At 47.8% G+C, this 21,833-nt stretch overlaps 1 protein-coding gene across 1 annotated transcript in view; it reads left to right on the top strand.

Moving 5' to 3' along the window:
• Window positions 1-3,432: 3,432 nt before the first annotated feature.
• Window positions 3,433-21,833, top strand: part of LOC137414913 (protein dispatched homolog 3) — a 235,065-nt gene continuing 216,664 nt past the window's right edge. The window contains exon 1 of the mRNA XM_078775200.1: window positions 3,433-3,667. The gene's annotated coding sequence lies outside the window, so the exon portion shown is untranslated. The remainder of the gene's footprint in view (window positions 3,668-21,833) is intronic.

The raw sequence follows: 21,833 nt of genomic DNA, 5'->3' as shown, positions 1-21,833 counted from the left end.
TAAACAAAATGAAGCCTTCAAAGAAAAGAACACCTTCCCTACAGTCAAATATGGAGGTTTGGTGATGTTTTGGGGTTGCTGTGCTGCCTCTGGCACTGGGTACCTTGAATGTGTGCATGGCATCATGAAATCAGGAGATTACCAAGGCATTTTGGAGCGCAATGTTCAACCCAGTGTCAGAAAGCTGGGTCTTCATCGATGGTCATGGGTCTTGCAGCAGGACGATGACCCTAAACACACTTCAAAAAGCACCCAGGAATGGTTCAAGACAAAATGCTGGACTGATCTGAAGTGGCCAACACTGAGTCCAGATCTAAATCTCATTGAACACTTGTGGGGAGATCTGAAAACAGCAGTTGGGAGAAGGCAGCCCTCAAATGTGGGAGAACTGGAGCAGTTTGCACAAGAAGAGTGGGCCACACTGCCAGTAGAGAGGTGTAGGAGGCTCATTCATAGCTATAGGAAGTGTTTGACTGCAGTTATTTTGTCCAAAGATTGTGCTACCAAATATTAAATCGAGGGTGTCAATAATTTTGTTAATGCCATTTCTTTTTATTTTCTGATTTAAAAGGATATATTAAGTTCTGAGTCAAAAACAAAGGTTCTGTATTCTGTAATATCAACAGTGAAATAAAGAATTGTGGAGACAAAATACTTTTGTCAATTTCAACTTATTTTTAGAGAAAATTGTGAGTTATTTGAAAAAAGTGCAAGGGTGCCAATATTTTTGTCCACGACTGTATGTGCTTTCTATCCTCTGTCATTTCCCTCATCCATGAACATCAATGTCTGCCGAGAATGTTAAAAAACACAGCAGGTGCAAGCACATCTGCGGATCATGTGATTTTGGAGCTGTTTGGATGCTGGGACAAGGTAGAAAACAATTTCTTGGAGTCGCATGTCAGTACGTTGGAAGGGAACAGGTAAAGTTCTTTGTACACCTGTGGAGATTCCTCAGGCAAAGTTCCTGTAACATGTCATCACAGGCTAATTAGGCGTTTTCATTACCAAGTATGAGTTTTAATAGTCACGGAAAACTAAAATTTCCGTTCTAAACTTTTGAGCAAGTTGACACTTCACACTGTTTACATAATTCTGTTCATTACACAATTGTCACTTACCATTGCCAGTCTTGAAGTGATTAAGGTGTGAAAAGTTTGATAAGATAAATTATGTGCTTGGCATGTTTAAACGAGGGAACGTAGGTTAACATGTCTCCGAGGCCCATTTTCATTTTCAGCTTGGAGAGACAATCATGCATGAAGTTTTCATTTTGAACGTTTTAGTTGTTCATGAGACAGATGAAAACGAAATTATCTTATCTTCTTTAGCTTCCCCCCCGCCCCCATCCCCCACCTTCCTTCTCTCCTCTCCACCATCGCTCTCTCCCTCCACCTTCCCTCTCTCCTCTCCACCTTCCCTTTCTCCCTCCACCTTCCCTCTCTCCCTCCACCTTCGCTCTCTCCCTCCACCTTCCCTTTCTCCCTCCACCTTCCCTCTCTCCCTCCACCTTCCTTCTCTCCCTCCACCTCCAACTTCCCTCTCCATCTTTTCCCTCCACCTTCCCTTTCTCCCTCCACCTTCCCTCTCTCCCTCCACCTTCCTTCTCTCCCTCCACCTCCCCTCTCCACCTTCCACCTCCAACTTCCCCCTCCATCTTCCCTCTCCCCCCTCAATGTTCCACCCCTCTCCAACATTCCTTCCCCTTCCTCAACTTACCTTCCCTACCCCAACCTTCCCTTCTCCCCCCCACCTTCGCTCTCTCTCCACCCCACCTTCCCTTCTCCCTCCCCATTGTTCCCTTTCCCTCTCCAACCTTCCCTCTCCCCCCTCCTCTCTCCAACCTTCTCTCTCCCTCCTCAACCCATACCCCTCCCTAACATTCTCTTTCCTCCCTCAACCTTCAATCCCCCACTACATTCACAACTTTTACCTCTCCTTCTCCCCTACCTCCCCCCCCCTCCATCTTCACACTACTGTCACCCCCACCTTCCCACTATACTCCCTCCCAAGCTTTCATCTACCCCCTCCCCCACCTTCCATCTTCATCTCCCCCTCCTTTCATCCTCTCACCCCACTTCTCTCACCCCACGATAATTATTTCTCCCCATCCCTTACTGCTCCGCATCATTTTGAAGGTTTCTATTTCCTTCCCTTTTCTCCCTCCTCCTGTTCATTATTTCTCTGTCTACATGTTGTCCAGCTGTTATTGCCTGCCCTTTTACCCTCTGTCATCTCATCTACCATGAGAAGAAGCAGTAACAATCTATTTATCGTGTACATAATACATAAATATGGTAGATATTTCAACCGATCCATGACACATCTAAACTATAACTAATTACACCTTAAGACAACACAAAGCCTCAAAACCCCCTTAATTGAACCAGATTCACTGAGATTATTTATTTATCACAGATACATAATGTCATTGTATTTAATTTAATAGACAAAAGTCGAGGCTCATGGAAGAGCTAGTACTAGTACATTGAACGGATCAGGACACAACAGGACAAAAGGAACAGCAGAGAGAGAGGGGACAAAGATAGAGGGAGACTTGGACAAACAATGGGTGTGGGGAGCAATGGGGGGCAGGAGAGGATGCATGGGGTGGACAAGATGGATACAGAAGAGTAGGCGGGCTAAGTGGAGGTGCTGCCACGGTACACCACCCCCCACAATCCCCCAAACAATCTCTCTTCCCCCTCCCCATCCCGCTCCTGTAGATGGCCTCCAAGGCTCGGCTCTGATGTTTAAGCTCTTACTTTGCTTTGTACCTGCAATCCCATGATCACTCACTCACTCATCACTCAACCGATATGAGATCAGATGACGATAATTACAAGATAAGTCACGTTAAAACTGTGTAATGTTTTATCTGCTCAGAAACAGACCAAGAAAAATAAATATCAACAAAGCATAAACTCAGGAATACTATCGCTGGAGAGAAGGAACGACCGACCGACCCGTCTTGTGCTGAAGCCATTGCTATATTTTACGCTCCGCCCACGAATTCCCAGTCCCTCCCCTCGTATTCCCCGCCTCCCCTCGTATTCCCCGCCTCCCCTCGTATTCCCCGCCCCCTCCTCGTATTCCCCGCCCCCTCCTCGTATTCCCCGCCCCCTCCTCGTATTCCCCGCCCCCTCCTCGTATTCCCCGCCCCCTCCTCGTATTCCCCGCCTCCTCGTCGTATTCCCCGCCCCTCCTTGTATTCCCCGCCTCCTCGTCGTATTCCCCGCCCCCTCCTCGTATTCCCCGCCCCCTCCTCGTATTCCCCGCCCCCTCCTCGTATTCCCCGCCCCCTCCTCGTATTCCCCGCTCCTCCTCGTATTCCCTGCTCCTCCTCCTTTTCCCCGCCCCCTCCTCGTATTCCCCGCCTCCTCCACCTCCCCCGCTCCATCAGTGATGCTTTGGCCGATCCCCTGTGCTTGCCCTAAACGCGCTCGCCGCGCCGTTGTGTTCGCGGGCTTTGTTAAACCCTTTCCCGCGGCTCCTCACGTTGTTCCTCGTTTAGCTCCGTGTCCATTAACAGCGTCCATCTGTGTCCCTGAACCTCTCTCGAACGTGTGTTTATACCTGTGTCAATAATATTAATAGAGTGTGCGCTACCGTGCGCTCCCTGCCAGAGGAAGAGCGTTGTGACCGCGAGCGCAGCATGAGCTGCCAGGTGAGTCCTTCCTCACACGTGCGCACCTGCTCACCTGCTCATATCGCTCGCGTCCGCGGATGTACTGCCATTTCTTTGTCTACTTTTAACGTCCCCTTCTTGTGTTTCACCTGAAGATTTGTCGGAGTGTGCGTCGCACTCTTTGTCACGCCACTCCATGTTTTCTTAAACTCGGGAATTCCTCTGGACATTAATTCCACCTGAGCCTGAGATAAATAAACAAACAAATAACTAAGCCGAACCTTCACAAGACCACCAGTTTAAATTTTTTCGCCTTATTCTATATCATAAACATAGGGGCAATACCCCTGGCGCTCACCTGGTAGAATAAACAGTACACTGCACTGACTAAGGGTATTTTAAACCAATTTCAATGATTGCTAGAACACAGGGCAGGAATGTAGAATCATACTAACATAATCATAAGACTTTAAACAAACAAAAAATATCTATTTTGGGGGGCAAACCCCCTCATCCTCACCCAACCCCGTATACCTCCTCAGACCCCAGGTTTTCTAATGCCTTGAACAAACTTTGATACATCATGGGTGATTAAGGTTGTGGTGAAGTTTCATAGAAATTTCGTGTGTAGTTTCAGAGAAGAAAGCAAATTCCTATTTTGGGGGGTCAAACCCGGATCCACTTTGACCCCCCGTAATCCCAGTAGACCCAGATTTTTTTTTAATGCCGTGAACAAACTTTAGTCACAACATAACAAATATCATTTGTGCCAAGTTTGGTCACAATCCCTTCAGCGGTTTGGGAGAATAAGTTGCAAGTGTTTACAGACGGACGGACAGACGGACGGACGATGCGCCATCGCATAAGCTCCCCGAACCTCGTTCCAGGTGAGCTAAAAAACGGTAACGCAGTTTTTATTCGGTGAATCCGCTTCAATATTTGGCTATGTCCGTCCTTCCTTCTGCCAAAAATGAAGAGGAATAACCTTTCCAACCCACTGTTTAATTATAATGGGTAATTCTAGAGGGTTCTAAAGGGTAATTCTAAAGCGTTCTAAAGGGTAATTCTAAAGCATTCTAAAGGGGTTCTAAAGGGTAATTCTAACGCATTATAAAGGGGTTCTAAAGGGTAATTCTAAAGCATTATAAAGGGGTTCTAAAGGGTAATTCTAAAGCATTATAAAGGGGTTCTAAAGGGTAATTCTAAAGCATTATAAAGGGGTTCTAAAGGGTAATTCTAACCCATTATAAAGGGGTTCTAAAGGGTAATTCTAAAGCATTATAAAGGGGTTCTAAAGGGTAATTCTAACACATTATAAAGGGGTTCTAAAGGGTAATTCTAACGCATTATAAAGGGGTTCTAAAGGGTAATTCTAAAGCATTATAAAGGGGTTCTAAAGGGTAATTCTAAAGCATTATAAAGGGGTTCTAAAGGGTAATTCTAAAGCATTATAAAGGGGTTTTAATGGGTAATTCTAAAGCATTATAAAGGGGTTCTAAAGGGTAATTCTAAAGCATTATAAAGGGGTTCTAAAGGGTAATTCTAAAGCATTATAAAGGGGTTCTAAAGGGTAATTCTAAAGCATTATAAAGGGGTTCTAAAGGGTAATTCTAAAGCATTATAAAGGGGTTCTAAAGGGTAATTCTAAAGCATTATAAAGGGGTTCTAAAGGGTAATTCTGAAGCATTATAAAGGTGTTCTAAAGGGTAATTCTCAAGCATTATAAAGGGGTTCTAAAGGGTAATTCTAAAGCATTATAAAGGGGTTCTAAAGGGTAATTCTAAAGCGTTCTAAAGGGTAATTCTAAAGCATTATAAAGGGGTTCTAAAGGGTAATTCTACAGGGTTCTAAAGTTGTCAGCATCTAGAAGTCCTGTAACTTGCATGGATTTCACACATACTGCCAAACTGCACAAATTCCTTCGGACATGGGTGCGATTCTTATTTAATTTATGGCAAAGCAAGTCTGAGATGTAATACTATGGTGAGGTCTGCACAACGTAACACAAACTGAACATTTAGAAACGCAGTACGTCGTTATCTAAAGTTCATAGCATATACCTTGACCGATATATTGAATATGATTCGAACAAAATGGACAAAGGTTTAACCATAAGTAATTTCAACTGGTTGTCATCTCAAAACTACACGAGATAACTTTATTGTCATTTGTTGGCTACGTCGTCTTTTGTAACCTTCTTTTGTAACGGTGCTCCGCATCATGGAAATGACTCATTAACCTCGGATTTTGGATGCTGACTCGTCCAATTCCCAAGTTAAGTCCATGGAAAATTGTTGCTGATTTTATGGTGATGCGCCTCCATTGAGCTCCTTCGATAGGTGATCTGTCTGCATCGGAGCTTGCCTGGTTGTTTCAGAAACTGAAAATCTGCCTTGTATGAACAGAACCTGCCCGGTACGAACCCCAAAGAGACAGAACCTGCTCGGTACGACCGCCAAAGAGTGGAGTACCAACACAAATCAAAATGTAATTTCTACAATCCAGACCTTTTGCCTCTTCATGCACGGGAGATAGTGTTTATTGATGGTAGGAACTGGGATACCTTCATTGGACTTGGCCTATTTGGCGCTCCCCATCTGAGAACTTAGTTTATGGTCCCGAGACCCAATATTCGAATCCATTTACCCTGTAGGTTTATCCTAAATTATGTCGTTATGTCCTAATTTTTTTTTACCTTTTACCACCTTTGGAGGCCATTTTTCCCCGCAGAGCAGGGGTCGGCCTTTTTCAGGCACCGTGGTCCCCTTTTTGAAGCAATGTTTTACAGCCGGATGCCCTTCCTGCCGCCAACCCTGTTGGTCACCTCTTGCAACACACAAGGAATTAACAATGAACTGGTACTCAATTTGCCGACCTCAGAATGATGACAGGTTGAGTCAACCACCCTGGCGTTAATTCAGCGATCGACCAGGATTCGAACCCAGGATTCAAGGATCCCAAGCCGCACCCCAACCGCTAAGCCAACACCAGGCTTATGTCCTTCGAATTAATGTAAATTATTTATTTAACTACTTCTCACTATGTTTTCTGTGTTTTGTAGAAAATAAGTTTTTGATACGTCATGGTTTTCTAAGGAGTTATTTGGTTGTGTAAGGTAAGAATGTTTGTGCAGTTTATTGTCACAGTGTAGTTTCGTATTGAGTTTCATTGGATCCAGGAAACAACGACGTGAAAGCTGAACCGGTTCTCAAAGGAATAAAAAGGAAATTTGGTCCAAAATGAGGTCGACGCAAGCCATAAGAGTGAGTTAGTTAACTTTGCAAGGCCTCACCCTAAGAACACTCCCCGAAGGACCACCAAAGGCACCAATTGGGAGGGTCATTCATAATTTAATGGTCAATGCTAATGATTACCTTAAAAACCCAGAAACTTGTTCCAACGGTGTGCTTGGGGCAGTGGGGCATAACAGACATCATGGCAGAGTGCAGTTGTGGATTGCTAGTGAGATTACTGGAGAGAGACCAGTATCAGTACAATGATAACATTAGTGGTGCAGGAGAGGAGATGGAGGAGATGGAGGAGATGGAGAGGGGCTGGGGCAAAAAAGCATTTTGAGCTTCGCAAATAAGACAGAGCAAAAAGCATTTTTGGGACACTTACCGGGAACCATTGCCATAGAAAGATCAAAAGCAGCTGCAATTGGGGCCTTCACTGTTCTCCCCACCAATGATCAACTGCAGTGATATTGCTGGATGAATGAATGCCAGTTTTTCCAAAGCAATATTTAGATGGTGTTGTGTCTGTAAGTAGCATCACTGCTATTGTTGACTCCAAGATTTGAGGTCAGGCTGTCATTTGCCCATGCTTGCTGATACACGGGTTTTCACTAGGGATGCCGCCATCTTGGAAATGCCACTTCCTGAACCATGCTTGCAATTCCACCATCGTGCCCTGTGCTGATGCTTTGATTAACTTGTATTTGGATTTGACTCTGTATCACTATGATCTCCCAAGACCCTCACACTGATTGTTGTCTGTTGTCTTCCATCAGACACATTTCCTCTGCCATTCCTCAGACAGTCATCTGCACTGCTTCACAATTGGGAGTTGCCCAGTTCTCATTTTTGTCCCCCGTCGCACCGCGGAGCGAAAGGGGGACTATGGTTTTCCCCTCCGTCCGTGTGTGCATCCGTCCGTGCGTGCGTGTGGACGTGCGTGCATGCATGCATACGTGCGTGCGTAAGCGAAGGACCGAATTCTAATTTGGTGTGTGGGTGCAACCCACGTCAAAATCCAAGATGGCCACCGCCATGTATGTCTGAACCTTGTGAGCAGAATATCTTGAAAAATAAGCGAAGTACCAACTTCTAATCTGGTGTGTGGGTGTATCTAGGCATAAGGAAGAACGCTATTGAAAATTGGGTCGCCACGTCAAAATCCAAGATGGCTGCCACCATATATATATCTGAACCTTGTGAGCGGAATATCTTGAAAAATAAGCGAAGTACCAACTTCTAATCTGGTGTGTGGGTGTATCTAGGCATAAGGAAGAACGCTATTGAAAATTGGGTCGCCACGTCAAAATCCAAGATGGCCGCCGCCATGTATGTCTGAACCTTGTGAGCGGAATATCTTGAAAAATAAGCGAAATACCAACTTCTAATCTGGTGTGTGGGTGTATCTAGGCACAAGGAAGAACGCTATTGAAAATTGGGTCGCCACGTCAAAATCCAAGATGGCCGCCACCATATATATGTCTGAACCTTGTGAGCGAAATATCTTGAAAAATAAACGAACTACGAACTTCTAATCTGGTGTGTGGGTGTATCTACGCATAAGGAAGAAGGCTATTGAAAATTGGGTCGCCACGTCAAAATCCAAGATGGCCGCCGCCATGTATGTCTGAACCTTGTGAGCGGAATATCTTGAAAAATAAGCAAAGTACCAACTTCTAATCTGGTGTGTGGGTGTATCTAGGCATAAGGAAGAAGGCTATTGAAAATTGGGTCGCCACGTCAAAATCCAAGATGGCCGCCACCATATATATGTCTGAACCTTGTGAGTGAAATATCTTGAAAAATAAACGAACTACTAACTTCTAATCTGGTGTGTGGGTGTATCTACGCATAAGGGAGAACGCTATTGAAAATTGGGTCGCCACGTCAAAATCCAAGATGGCCGCCACCATATATATGTCTGAACCTTGTGAGTGAAATATCTTGAAAAATAAACGAACTACTAACTTCTAATCTGGTGTGTGGGTGTATCTACGCATAAGGGAGAACGCTATTGAAAATTGGGTCGCCACGTCAAAATCCAAGATGGCCGCCTTGCGTCTTCCACTTTGTCAAGTCACATCACTTCACCGACGGGGGACCTAGGCGTAACGCTTGTTCCTGTGCAAATCTTGGAGGCCATTCAAAATGTTCTCTCTGCATTTGCATCTTTCATCAAATTTAAACCCCCTTCTCTCCGTAATATTCTGTGATAAATGTTGGACCAGAGGCCCCCCGCTAAATGTTTTTAAAAAATAACTTGATGACATCTTTCCATCCAAACAGTGTTCCATATTAGTTTGATCTGGTTCTACGTTATTCATATTGTGGCGGTTTTCAGCAGATCGACCAAGACAACCTTGTAATTGCATGGAATTATGGGAAGGAAGTTGCAGATAAATGCACCCACTAACCTTTTGTATGAGTATGGCATCCGGGTTCTTTGCCTGTGGCTGCCTCTGCTTTACGACACACAGTATATGGATTTTTATTTATTTAATAAAGACATTAATTTTTCTAAGCCTCTTTTTCTAAAAGGACAGAATAAAGTCTGTCCTCTATGCTAATTTGTCTAATTCATCACGGAAATCATTTGGCTCTTCGAGCATCATGGAAACTTATTGTCGTGGCTTAAGTGCCTTCCTTAGAAGGTGGCATCGCTTTCCAAACATCTCTTGGGCTGGCACGAGCCCTGTCACGTGCTTGTATGTCACCTGATACCTGCGTCTCCAAATGTCATTCATCATGGAATATACATATGTACAGACTCCTGCATAAATTCGGACACATAAAATACACATCGTTGGTGAAAATATAAAAAAAGACATGTTATATCGCACCTTTCAATCGCCTCTATTGCAGTCTTCCCTCCAGGGCTTCAAGCAAGTGATGTGCCACCATCTCATTTCATCCTCTGTTGCTACGTGTGATCTTTACTAACCCCAATAACTCTACCTAACCCAACCTTTTTAGTTGCGGGTTACAGTGCTTCCTTCCCTTCTTTCTCTCCTCTTTCTTGTTCATTCTTTCCCTTAACTTGTGTCTAACTGTTGCCCCACTACCCCACTCTCAGTACATTGCCTTTTTCCCTTCTGTCACCTCGCTTTTCCATCGGCTTAGATCATGGATAGAAAAAAAAAGAAGAAGTTGGTGATGTGAATGAGAGGGTAACTGTTGTAATCTCCTTGTCCATGTAATATGAGGTATAATCTTTTTGCCATTTGTCAGTTGTTTAATTTGGTTTGTGGTCCAAAATATTGGTGCACTTATGATATTCTATTCGATAATTCAATCATCTGAGAGGTCTAATCGAGACCCAAACCACAGCAATGGGGGTATAAAAATATGGATAATTTAATGATAACAGGGGAGGATAGCACAATAATCAATGGTGATTAAAAAGATGGTGGAAACCGTTGAATTGCTTACTCTGAATGAATACGCTATCTTAAAATTAACTCTTAACCACACCAGACTCGTATCGGGATACAAGACAAATGGGAAAGAAAGAAAGAAAGATGTTGGGGAGTTAGAGATACTAGGCTTGTCTGTTAGGCGCTGGGTTGGCGCAGCATGGGGCGGCGAGTAGTTGTCTGAGGGAGTGGGGGGGGGGGGGGGGGGCGGGTTGTAGAAGGGTGGAGGAAGAAAGGGGGGAAGGGGTGGGGAGGTGAAGAAAGCTCGTTTGGGTGGTACTTGTTACTCAACTTGCTTGCGTAGGCTGTGCATCCCAACGTTTACGTAGCACTCTGCTCTGCACTCTGCTGACTGCCCTTCTACTCAATGCGAATCACCCTGGTGAATTGCCAACTACCCTCCAACCCCCAATCAGTTTGAACCTCACATTCTCTTTTAGCCTCAGATTCACTTTTAGCCTCTGCAATTCCGTGGTGCATTTATCGGCCCGGAAGGGCTTGTTTATTATTACGCCCAACCGCAACCACACCTCCTGGTTTATGGGCAGTGAGGCAGAGGCAATGTGCTAGTGTGGCAGATGACCATTTCTGCTCACAGACCACGCAGCTTCAGCTGTATGGGACGTGATTGGTTCCTCACTTTTCCATCAAGTTAGGAGGTCTAAAACATTATATATGTATATACAGACTTGGCATTTAATATGGTATTTTTTTTTCTTTCTTGACTTGGGTTTACTTTCTTAACTCAGTATATCAATCTGGTGAGTTTCTTTCACACTTTGGTGATTTATTTGTTAAAAGAACCATGTCACTGATTGTCTGTCGCAGCAAGAAGTCAACAACAGGATTATATCACAGGTGGCGTGGCAAAATGTACGGACAGGTGCATTTGATGATTGGCTTCACAGTCGGGTATACAAGGGTTGTTGCGTTCTGTATTAGTGGAAAACAACTGCTGCACGTCTCCAAAAGTTATTGCCGTTTCCTCTGGAGATGGTCCGTCAACTCGACAATGCTGTTTGTCATGGAGTGGTGGCTTTACGAAATTCTGGCATGAAACAGCGTGCTATTGTTCGGCAGTATGGCATCACTCAAGGTCAGGTGTCAAAGATCCTGAAACGAAATGCTCAGAGGGGTGTACCTACTCCAATACCGAGGCCAGGACGTCCCCGCAGAACAACAAGGAGGGATGATCGCCAGCTGCACCGGTTAGGCCGCAATGGCCGTACCAAGTCAGCTAATCGGCTTAGGGCTGAGTGGCAGCAACTGACAAATGTGCCTGTATCCAGAAGGCTGGTCAACCAATGACTGGTTCAAGCAGGCTATCGTGCCAGGCGTCCCCTGAGAAAGCCACGCCTGACCAGACTCCACCGCCAGCGCCGATTGCAGTGGGCCAGAGAGCACCGTCAATGGCAGCCAGGGCACTGGAATCACGTGATCTTCAGTGACGAGTCTAGATTTCTGGTCTATCGTCAAGATGTCTGCGTCCGAGTGCACAGACAAGTGCATGAAGCCTACAACAAAGATTGTATAGTGCCAAGAGTCCAAGCTGGAGGTGGTGGGGTGACCGTTTTGGCTGCTTTTCATGCAGGGGGCAAAACTGACCTGGTTGTTCTGAATGGAAACCTGAACCAGTTCAAGTACAGGGCCATTCTGGAAGAAACATTACTTCCATTTGCTCGTGCAGCCTTTCGAGGAAACTTTGTCTTCCAAGATGACAATGCACGGCCTCATCATGCTCGCATGATCCAACACTTTCTTTCTGACCATAGTGCAGAGCATATGGAGTGGCCTGCCATGTCCCCGGATATGAATCCGATAGAGAACTTGTGGGCAGAATTAACGCGTCAAATCGACCACTTGGACCAGCAGCTTACCTCTGTGCGTGAATTGCAGCAGGCTATTGTCACTGCATGGCAAGCGATTCCTGTCCAAACCTTGGCAAATCTCGTGAACAGCATGCCTCAACGTGTACGTGCTCTCCTGAATGCTCGTGGGGGTTACACGAAGTACTGAACTGTAATTTGACTGTCCGTAATCCCAGTCATAATTTAACTTTTGTTTTTGTTAAAAAATTTTTTGGCTAATGTGCAAAATAAAGAGATACTTCTGGTAAACGTACAGAAGTTCAACACAGTCATGTCCATGAATCGAGTTCGATATCAGTTTACATCACTTTCAAGGATCAATTTATTTGTTTCGAAATGTCAAATGTGGTTTTTGTTTCTTTTAAAGGTCACATTAAAAAAACTAGAATAATTTCAACATAATTCCAATGAACTTTTGGTTCCAAGACATCTTGAAAAGTAAGTTCACCCCCACAAAAAAAAAATTCCATATTAAATGCCAAGTCTGTATATATATATATATATATATATATATATATATATATATATATATATATATATATATATATATATATATATATATATATATATATATATATATATATATATATATATATATACTGTATATATATATATATATAATATTGTTGCGGATATGAGATTGGCATCCATCCATATCCGCTTGTAAATATTCCCCTATTTCCTCCATCCTTCCCAACTATCCCCAATCCCCCATTCCCTAGTCCCATTTTCTGTAAACAACACTCTGTAGACCCGACCTCCCCCTATTTCCCCCATTAAATGTCGCATCCAGGTCCACCGCATCTCACGTAGACAACTATAGGACATCTTGCTAGTTATTCTTAGTCTATGTCAGTTAAGGACTCGTTTCCATTAATTCTGACTCTTCATTGCACCAGAATGTGATTGTATGGCACCGTTAGGAAGTTTAGGACCTCCCAATACCTCCCCGCAGCTCTTCCTCACGGTTCAGCAACAACAACAACAACAGCAACAACAACGGCGGCGGCGCGGGGAGTGCGCGTCCTCACTCCGGCTTGGTTAGCCGCCATTGAGCATGTGCTCGACGGGGTTACCACGTAGGGGCTCGCTGTCAGCTCCTCGTCAAGGGCGGAGCCCGGTAACCCCCCGCACCCAATAGAAGTGGCGGACCGATCCCATCTGGGGCGGAGCTAACGAGCCGAGGGCGTGTCACTCCCCGCTGAGCATGCGCAGGAAGAGGGAGGTGACGTCAGATGCGCCCTCAGCTTGGAGAGAGAAGACGCCACCTCCGAGCGCTGCAATACCTCCCCGCATCTCTGGACCGGACCGTGCTTGATTCTGCCCCTGAGCCAAGGTGCACCTTGTGCTATCGACTGCCTGTCCTTCCCTGCCATCAATCCCTGTGTAAGTCAGTCTTGTTCCGTTTGTCTGTGGTCTGTCTGGGATAGATAAGATTGTGTCTAAGTGCCCATCTTTTCTGTGCTTTACCTCTTGCCTTGTAATCTACCCCTTTTCTGCACCACCAATTATATCCTCCTCCAGAGGTCTTGAGAACTGTACCCCTTGTGTCGTTTCATTTATCCCAGCCGTTGTGTCCTTTCCTTCATTGATTTAGCATAGCGCGATTTGGTCAACGTCGGGTGGAATCGGGTAAGTTGGGGAAGAATCGGGTAAGTTGGGGAAGAATCGGGTAAACTGTGCGAACACGGCGGCCATTCCGCTCGGCCCATCATAACATCTTAAGCCGTGTCCGTAACAATTGGTGTCGAGGAGTGAGATCGGACCCGAAGCGCGCTTAACGCGCTCAAAATTACAAGTGACCGAAATTTGTTTTGTTGTAAAATAAAAACCCGAATTTTGAAAGTCGCGCTATGGCAGATCAAGACGGCTGGGTTCCGGTAGAGGAGAGTGAGGCAGGGTCGATCCAGGACCAAATTGAGGGACATGAGGAGAGCGAAGCAGTGAGGGCGGCAGGTTCGCAAAATGGTGCCTCGCACATTGCTACGGCGGCCACACCCGCTGCACAAGTGGGAGGGATGGCCCAAATGCAGGCCCTCATGGAGCAATTTATGGTACAAATGCAGGCGTCCCTCAACCTGCAGAAGGACGATATGAGGGCTAATAGTGAGCAAATGAGGGCTGATAGTGAGCGATTGGGTGAGCGATTGGAGGGCCAAATGGGGGTAATGAGGGACGAAGCGAGGGGTACCGGTGAGGGGTGAGAACAAAGGATGGGGGCCCAGATCGGAGGATTAGGGAGTAGAATAGAGGGATTAGACAATAGATTAGGGGAAATACAGGAGGGGTTAATGGGGGTAGAAAACAGAATGGCCGCTCAAGAGAATCAAATGGAAGGGATGCAAAAGGGGTTAGAGGGGTTAGAAAACAGTATGGAAGGCAAATTGAGGGACATGAGGGACCAAGCGGAAAGGGAAGTTAAAAAAATGGGGCAGCAGATAGAGGGGGTCAGAATGGGGGTAGAAACTAAATTGGATGCTCACAGGGAGGAAATGGAGCAGATGAGGGTGGCATCTGGGCAGGAGATGCAAGTGATGGGAGAAGAGATCAGAAGAGGTGTGAGTGAGGAGGTCGGAGGAGTGCGCGAGGAGGTGAGGCACTGTAAGGAGCGCATGGAGAAGGAGGTGAGAAAGGGGACTGTAAAATTGCAAGGGGGTATAGAGGAGTTGACGCTGGGAGTAGAACAACTGACAGTGGGACAAAAGGAGTTGGGGGACCAGGTAAAGAAGAACACAGCGGTAATAGAGGGTTTTAAATCGACACAGAAGGAGATGAAAAAGGACGTCGGGGTAATTAAAAAAGAGTGTCAGACGGTACATGAGGACCTGACGAGGAAAATGAACAAGGTGGTAGAGGTGATGGAGGTTAAAGAGCGGGAGGTGTGGGAGCACATAGAAAAAAATAAAGTGGAGTTAGAGGAAGAACTTAAAGGGGCGCACGAGGAGATGAAGGAGGTGAAGCAGAAATTAGAAGAAGTGGAAGAAGGGGTGAGCGAAATTAAGAAGCGACGGAGAGAGGATAAGAAAGAGATAAAGGAGGAAGTAAAAGAATTGGTCCAAAGTCTGTGTTCGGATCGTGATGATGTGCTCATTAACCGGATGAGGGATTCGCAGGTGATGGAGGAGAAGCGAAGAGAAAGAGGACCCGGTGTAAGTGGTGACCAATATGGTCGTGCGTATGATGCGCCAGGTGATTTAATAAGCTTGGGGGTCGAGATGGACCCGGATGTTCGTGAGAGGCCAAGAGTGAGGTGTATGGCTGGTCCGGAGGGTATGGAACGAGGGTGCGAGCGAGAGGGTCCGGTGATGGGAGAGGTGCGAGGTGTGAGTGAGCAAGGTTGTGGTGGTATGGAATGGGTAGCGGGTTGCGGAAGTGTGACCCATGCATCGACACCAACAGGGGTAGTTTTTAGAGGGACAGGGGAGGCACGGGAGCCCCTTGGGGGTAATGTACTGTGGGGGCCCGGCCGGTTCGGCCCCGCGCTGACCCCGCAAGGGGCGACGCACGGGGTCCGGCAGGCGGGCAACGACTCGCATACGAGGTGGTCCCACAAGGTCCCACTCGCGCCGTATGATGGCAAGAGTGATCTACGCGCGTACCTGGCGCAGTTTGACTGTGTGTGTAAGGGCAACGGTTGGGGTGAGGACGAAGGTGGAGTACACCTGGTGGCCGCATTGCGCGGCGCGGCGGCGGAGGTGCTGACGGCATTACCACCGGGTGCTCTCACCCTGCCAGCCCTCCGCGACGCCCTAATTAATCGATTCGGCATTGAACAGCAGAGCGAGCTTGTTAAAGCTCAGCTCGCGCTGTGAAAACGCAAGCCCCAGGAAGCCATCGGGGAACTTGCCCACGACATTCGCCGCGCAGTGGGGATCGCACATGCTAGCATGGCAGCGGATTCCCGGGAAAGCCTGGCACTGGACCATTTTATCCAGGCCCTCCCGGATATTGAGCTCCGGCAACAGCTCGCCATGTGGCGCCCGCAGACTCTGAGCCAGGCGGCTGACGCTGCGGCCCGTTGGGAAGCAGCGAGGCCCCTGGCCCGGGGGAGCGAGCGTCACGCAATGGCGGTCCGCCAGGTGGGACCCCCGATGGAGGGCGGACCCCTTAGGGGGCCCGCCCCCGACGTGAGTCCTGACCTGGCGGGCATGGTCCGGAGGCTGGTGGACCAGCGCCTGGCGGGACCTGGACCATGGCAGGCGGCCCCGGAGGTGGCCCGCGGTGGACCACGAGCGGGTAATCCAATTCGGACCTTCAGGGGGGAAAATTTGGAATTCCGGAGACAAGCACCTTATCAGGTGAGGTGCTATGCCTGCAACCGTCTGGGTCACCTGGCGCGGCACTGTCGAGCCACATGCCGGGATGATCCCCGGCGGTTGAGGTCCTTAACTCCGCCCAGCGGGGAGCGGGTTAGCCGACCCCAGACACCCCCCCGCCAGAACCCGGGAAACTAGAAGGCCTTACACCGGCGAGCAGGCGCCCCCGTGGATTGCCTCGGCTTTAGATGCCGAGGCGGGACCCAGTACCTCTGAATAAGGGGGGCTTATTAGTGCCAGAGGACTGGGGGATTGATGAGCGATGTGCCCGGTGGGTAATGGTGGCATCCCTGCCACCCTTCCCATGTGGGGGGCAAATGCGCTATATATTATGGGGTGTATGGCAGTGAAAACTAGCCCGGGTGGGTTAGGATATTGTGTGTAGGGATCTAGCGAAGATGACATTAGGTAACGTTAAGGTTTAGATAGTGACTGATACCTGTAGTGGGGGACGCAGGTAGATTAGTGTGGATTATAATGACGAGGGAGCGCAATAGTTTAAAGGGGCGACTGGGAAGCGCAAGTTTCAGAGGGGAGTAGTTAGATGAGATGATGCCGTGTGGTTGAGGATTGAACAGGTGTGATTGAACAGGTGTGATTGCTGTGTGAGAACTGGACAGGTGTGTGGAGCAGTGTATGAGTAGTGAGTGTTGTGGATCAGCGCGAATGCGCTTGGGGAGAGAAGGGTGCAGGTGGCACCAGGTGTGAGAGCACAGGTGTGCAAGTACAGGTGTGTGGAATACATGGAGTATTGGAATGAGTGGTGTGGAGAGAGTTGGAGTAAGTGGTACGGAGTGGTGTGCATGGTGCGAAGGTGTGGATGGGGGAAGAGTGGACCCCTTTTCACGAGTACCCGGGGCGGGTAGTGTAAGTGTTAGGTAGAGGATATAGGTAAATTGTGGTTGGATATTGGCATTTGTGGTGCGGTTGCAGAATGGTATTGTGGATGGGTGCATTAGTGTTGTGGAAATGGCTGGGCGTGTAGCCTGTTAGTGTGTGTAGTTGGTTTGGGCACTCCACCACTGTGAGGATGTCGGCCAGGTGAGGCCGCAGGTGGGCTCTGGGAGCCGTTAGTGTCAGTGGGTGCCTGAGGATCCCGGGTGTGGATCGGGCAGCCCGTGCCAGAGAGGGCACTGAGGGGGTGAGAGTGCGAGAGGGCCTTCCCCAGTTAGTTAGGTTAGGATGAGGAGCAGGTAAGCTCGGGTGGCAACTACAGTGGTGGAGGTGTGCAGGTGGGTAGACCTGCTGGGAGAGCTACACGTCACAGCCCAGAAATTGTGCGAGGGCACCGGGAGATGAATCGGGGGAGTGAGACCCCAAATTGAGAAGCACCACAGTTTGGTCAATGGGAATTGGTTTTTAGAACCCATAGTGTAAGTTGGCCAATGGATTGGCAGGGAAAGACCCCGGGTAATGTAAAGTTGTTAAAGTCATTTAGGAAATAGTTAGGATTGATGAACCTGTCGCACCATACGCAGCCACTTACCTGTGGTGATGATGACTCCACACCTGTGTTCCTTTGTTCTGTGTTGCAGGAAGGGAGAATTGCTGTGTGGATTTGTGAGACGCATCACGACGTGGATGAGACATTGGGGTGATTCCATCTCTCCCTCCCTCGGAGGGACTGATGATGAATTGGTGATGGCAAATTTTGATGTTGAATTGGAGATGGCAAATTTTGATGTTGAGTTGGAAATGGCAAATTTGATTGGTTAGGAGGGAGAGAAGACGAATTTGGTTTATGGGAGGAACGGGGAAGACAGTAGGGACGGTTGTTGATGTGTAAAGTAGATGTTTATGGGTAGTGTTGTGTTTTGTGGATACAGTAAGGGGTAAGGGAGGGGCAATGTAGGTTACCTGGTGGGGGGGGGGGGGGGGGCGTACGGTAGGAACGTACCTGTCTCACCTGGTTCCCATGTGCCCCCAGTGTGCATTACCTTATATTGCGTGCACTTTTGCGCCCTTACCACCTTACTCACTTGTTTTCTTTTGTCTCCCACCTCCGAGGATCTGGCTTTGGGGCAGAGAGAGAGGAGAGAGAGGTGCTGGCTCCGCAGTTGTGGGCCTGTACTTTCGCTGCTTGCTGCCTGGATCGATACACCATATGGACCGCAATTTTTGTGGCCGCCCACCATGGACCGCAGTTCTTTTGCGGGCAAGCACCACCCGTTGATGGACCTCTGGGTCAACGTGGCACCTATGCCATACAGGTGAACCACTTATAGTTGGCCCCCCTGATGGCCACAATTTAGAAATGGACGCGGTTGGCGCCTTTCTTTATTTTTAAAGAAGCCAGAAGGCCAAGTGCACTCCAGGAAGACAAGACCAGCGGCAGAACATCGGCCGGCTGCGACACCACCGGTGACCATGGACACTTGATTGTGCATTTTTTATGAACACTTTATTGGTGCACCGGATGGTGCTGACTGTGTGTATGGGGTTGGTGCTTTTGGTGCTTGGATGGGGTGCTCTGCACATTATTAAAGGCCGTAGAGCCACAGGGCACTCGTGGGTTGGTGTATCGATGCTGGCATGCGTGCTCTCTCTCTATGCATAACATCTGCATGTGTTCCTCAAAGAACAGGTCCTGGATCGTAGTGTAAATATCAGTGTAGTCTTGTATAAATGATGCTCCCTACCGGCTGTATGTTTAGTTTGAGGATTCTTTCCGCGATTCGGTTATCCTGTGGGTGTGTTTCTGTTAGGAGAAGGGTGCAACGTCGCAGGGGGACATATTTACTCATTTGTGAACATCTGTAAAACTGTCGCACTCAGGGTTGAGTTAATAGTAGAGGGAACTACATCTGAGTGCCACACTAACGTAGGTAAAAATTTATCGGGTCGGGACGCCCCGAGGTAGAGAAGGGTGCAATGTTGCGGATATGAGATTGGCATCCATCCATATCCGCTTGTAAATATTCCCCTATTTCCTCCATCCTTCCCAACTATCCCCAATCCCCCATTCCCTAGTCCCATTTTCTGTAAACAACACTCTGTAGACCCGACCTCCCCCTATTTCCCCCATTAAATGTCGCATCCAGGTCCACCGCATCTCACGTAGACAACTATAGGACATCTTGCTAGTTATTCTTAGTCTATGTCAGTTAAGGACTCGTTTCCATTAATTCTGACTCTTCGTTGCACCAGAATGTGATTGTATGGCACCGTTAGGAAGTTTAGGACCTCCCAATACCTCCCCGCAGCTCTTCCTCACAGTTCAGCAACAACAACAACAACAGCAACAACAACGGCGGCAGCGCGGGGAGTGCGCGTCCTCACTCCGGCTTGGTTAGCCGCCATTGAGCATGTGCTCGACGGGGTTACCACGTAGGGGCTCGCTGTCAGCTCCTCGTCAAGGGCGGAGCCCGGTAACCCCCCGCACCCAATAGAAGCGGCGGACCGATCCCATCTGGGGCGGAGCTAACGAGCCGAGGGCGTGTCACTCCCCGCTGAGCATGCGCAGGAAGAGGGAGGTGACGTCAGATGCGCCCTCAGCTTGGAGAGAGAAGACGCCACCTCCGAGCGCTGCAATACCTCCCCGCATCTCTGGACCGGACCGTGCTTGATTCTGCCCCTGAGCCAAGGTGCACCTTGTGCTATCGACTGCCTGTCCTTCCCTGCCATCAATCCCTGTGTAAGTCAGTCTTGTTCCGTTTGTCTGTGGTCTGTCTGGGATAGATAAGATTGTGTCTAAGTGCCCATCTTTTCTGTGCTTTACCTCTTGCCTTGTAATCTACCCCTTTTCTGCACCACCAATTATATCCTCCTCCGGAGGTCTTGAGAACTGTACCCCATTGTGTCGTTTCATTTATCCCAGCCGTTGTGTCCTTTCCTTCATTGATTTAGCATCGCGCGATTTGGTCAACGTCGGGTGGAATCGGGTAAGTTGGGGAAGAATCGGGTAAGTTGGGGAAGAATCGGGTAAACTGTGCGAACACGGCGGCCATTCCGCTCGGCCCATCATAACATCTTAAGCCGTGTCCGTAACAATATATATATATATATATATATATATATATATATATATATATATATATATATATTGTTGCGGATTTGAGAATCCTGTGTTTTTTTATTGTTGTAAATATGACCCTGAGTAGTGTAATGATTTCTTGTAAATATCTACGTTTGGTGTGTAAAGGTCAAAGGTCGTCCTCCTAGTTAATCCATATACATACACGTAGACCACCATATACCCTTCTAAATAGTTATTTCCTTATTATGTGTATTAGTTTAAGGCTGTGTCTCCCATTAATTGACTCTGCATTGCACCGAATTGAAATAAGATAGATTCCCTTTCATTCCCTCAAAGCCTCTATTGCCAACTGCATTCGCCGCCATTGCAATGTGCTCTAACTCGGAGAAGAAGGTGGGAGGAGTCAACCAAGCGCCAGGAACAAGGCGTGGCTTTGCCAACGCCTCATCAAGGGGGCGGGATCGGTGAGCCCTCGCGACCAATCCAGGCCGAGGCGAGCTCACCGATGGGCGTTTCTAAAAGGCCGGCGGCTTGATCGCCACGCGCCTTATAAAAGGAAGTTTGGAGGGACTGCTTAAGCAGATAACCGAGGAAGCCCCACGAGCAGATAAAAAGCGCGTAATAGTTCACCAAAAAGCAGTCCACCGAGAGTGGAGTTGAGCCCAGTGGAGGAGGAGCGGCGGCGTTGAGTGAACAAACCGCAGCTTCGGGACCACCGCAAGTGAGACCTCCGTAGTCCAGCCCCCCTGTGACACGCAGCTTCGACCCGCTGCTACGCGGGAACCGATTGCTGTGGGATCGGTGGCCATCGAGGTCGAGCCCGACGTCCCGTGCGGGAGCAAGCTCCAACCTGAACCTTCTTCCCCTTCCAGCCATTCGTGCCATTCATCCCGATCATCATCCCCCTGTCTAAGTCTGATTGTCGTCCGTCTTTTATGTTGTCCTGGGGTATAAGTAAGTCTGTATAAGCTAGAAATTGCACTGTGTCTTCTGGTCCTTCCATCTTTCTGTCTTTATTTTCGTATCTTTCCTTCTCCTTGGTTACTTTTGATTGTGTACATAATAGTGAGAAATAAATCATATTTGTTCTTCCTACTTTTGCCTTCTTCTTCTTCACATCTGTTCGTCTTAGAGGTTTCCATCATTGAACACCTGTGGCACGATTTGGCCAACGTTAAGAATCGGGTCAGTTACTTGCTAATGGTTTGTGCCGCGGCTGCTAATCCGCTCGACAATTAACATCTTGTCTGCGGTCGCGAACGGGGTTGCTCACCTGCCTCCCTGGAGGGAGCTGCACAACTTCAGGACTCGCGTCGGTCAGTCATAAACAAGCGGATTAATCCCCCCTTCTTAAGGGGAAAAAGGCCGACGGAGAGATCCATAACAATATATATAT

The sequence above is a fragment of the Myxine glutinosa genome, chromosome 4, assembly GCF_964187855.1.
Source record: "Myxine glutinosa chromosome 4, kmMyxGlut1.1, whole genome shotgun sequence".
In the NCBI taxonomy this organism is placed as follows: domain Eukaryota; kingdom Metazoa; phylum Chordata; class Myxini; order Myxiniformes; family Myxinidae; genus Myxine; species Myxine glutinosa.
The sequence above is the reverse complement of the archived record's forward strand: the minus strand, read 5'-3'. Positions and strand labels throughout refer to the sequence as shown.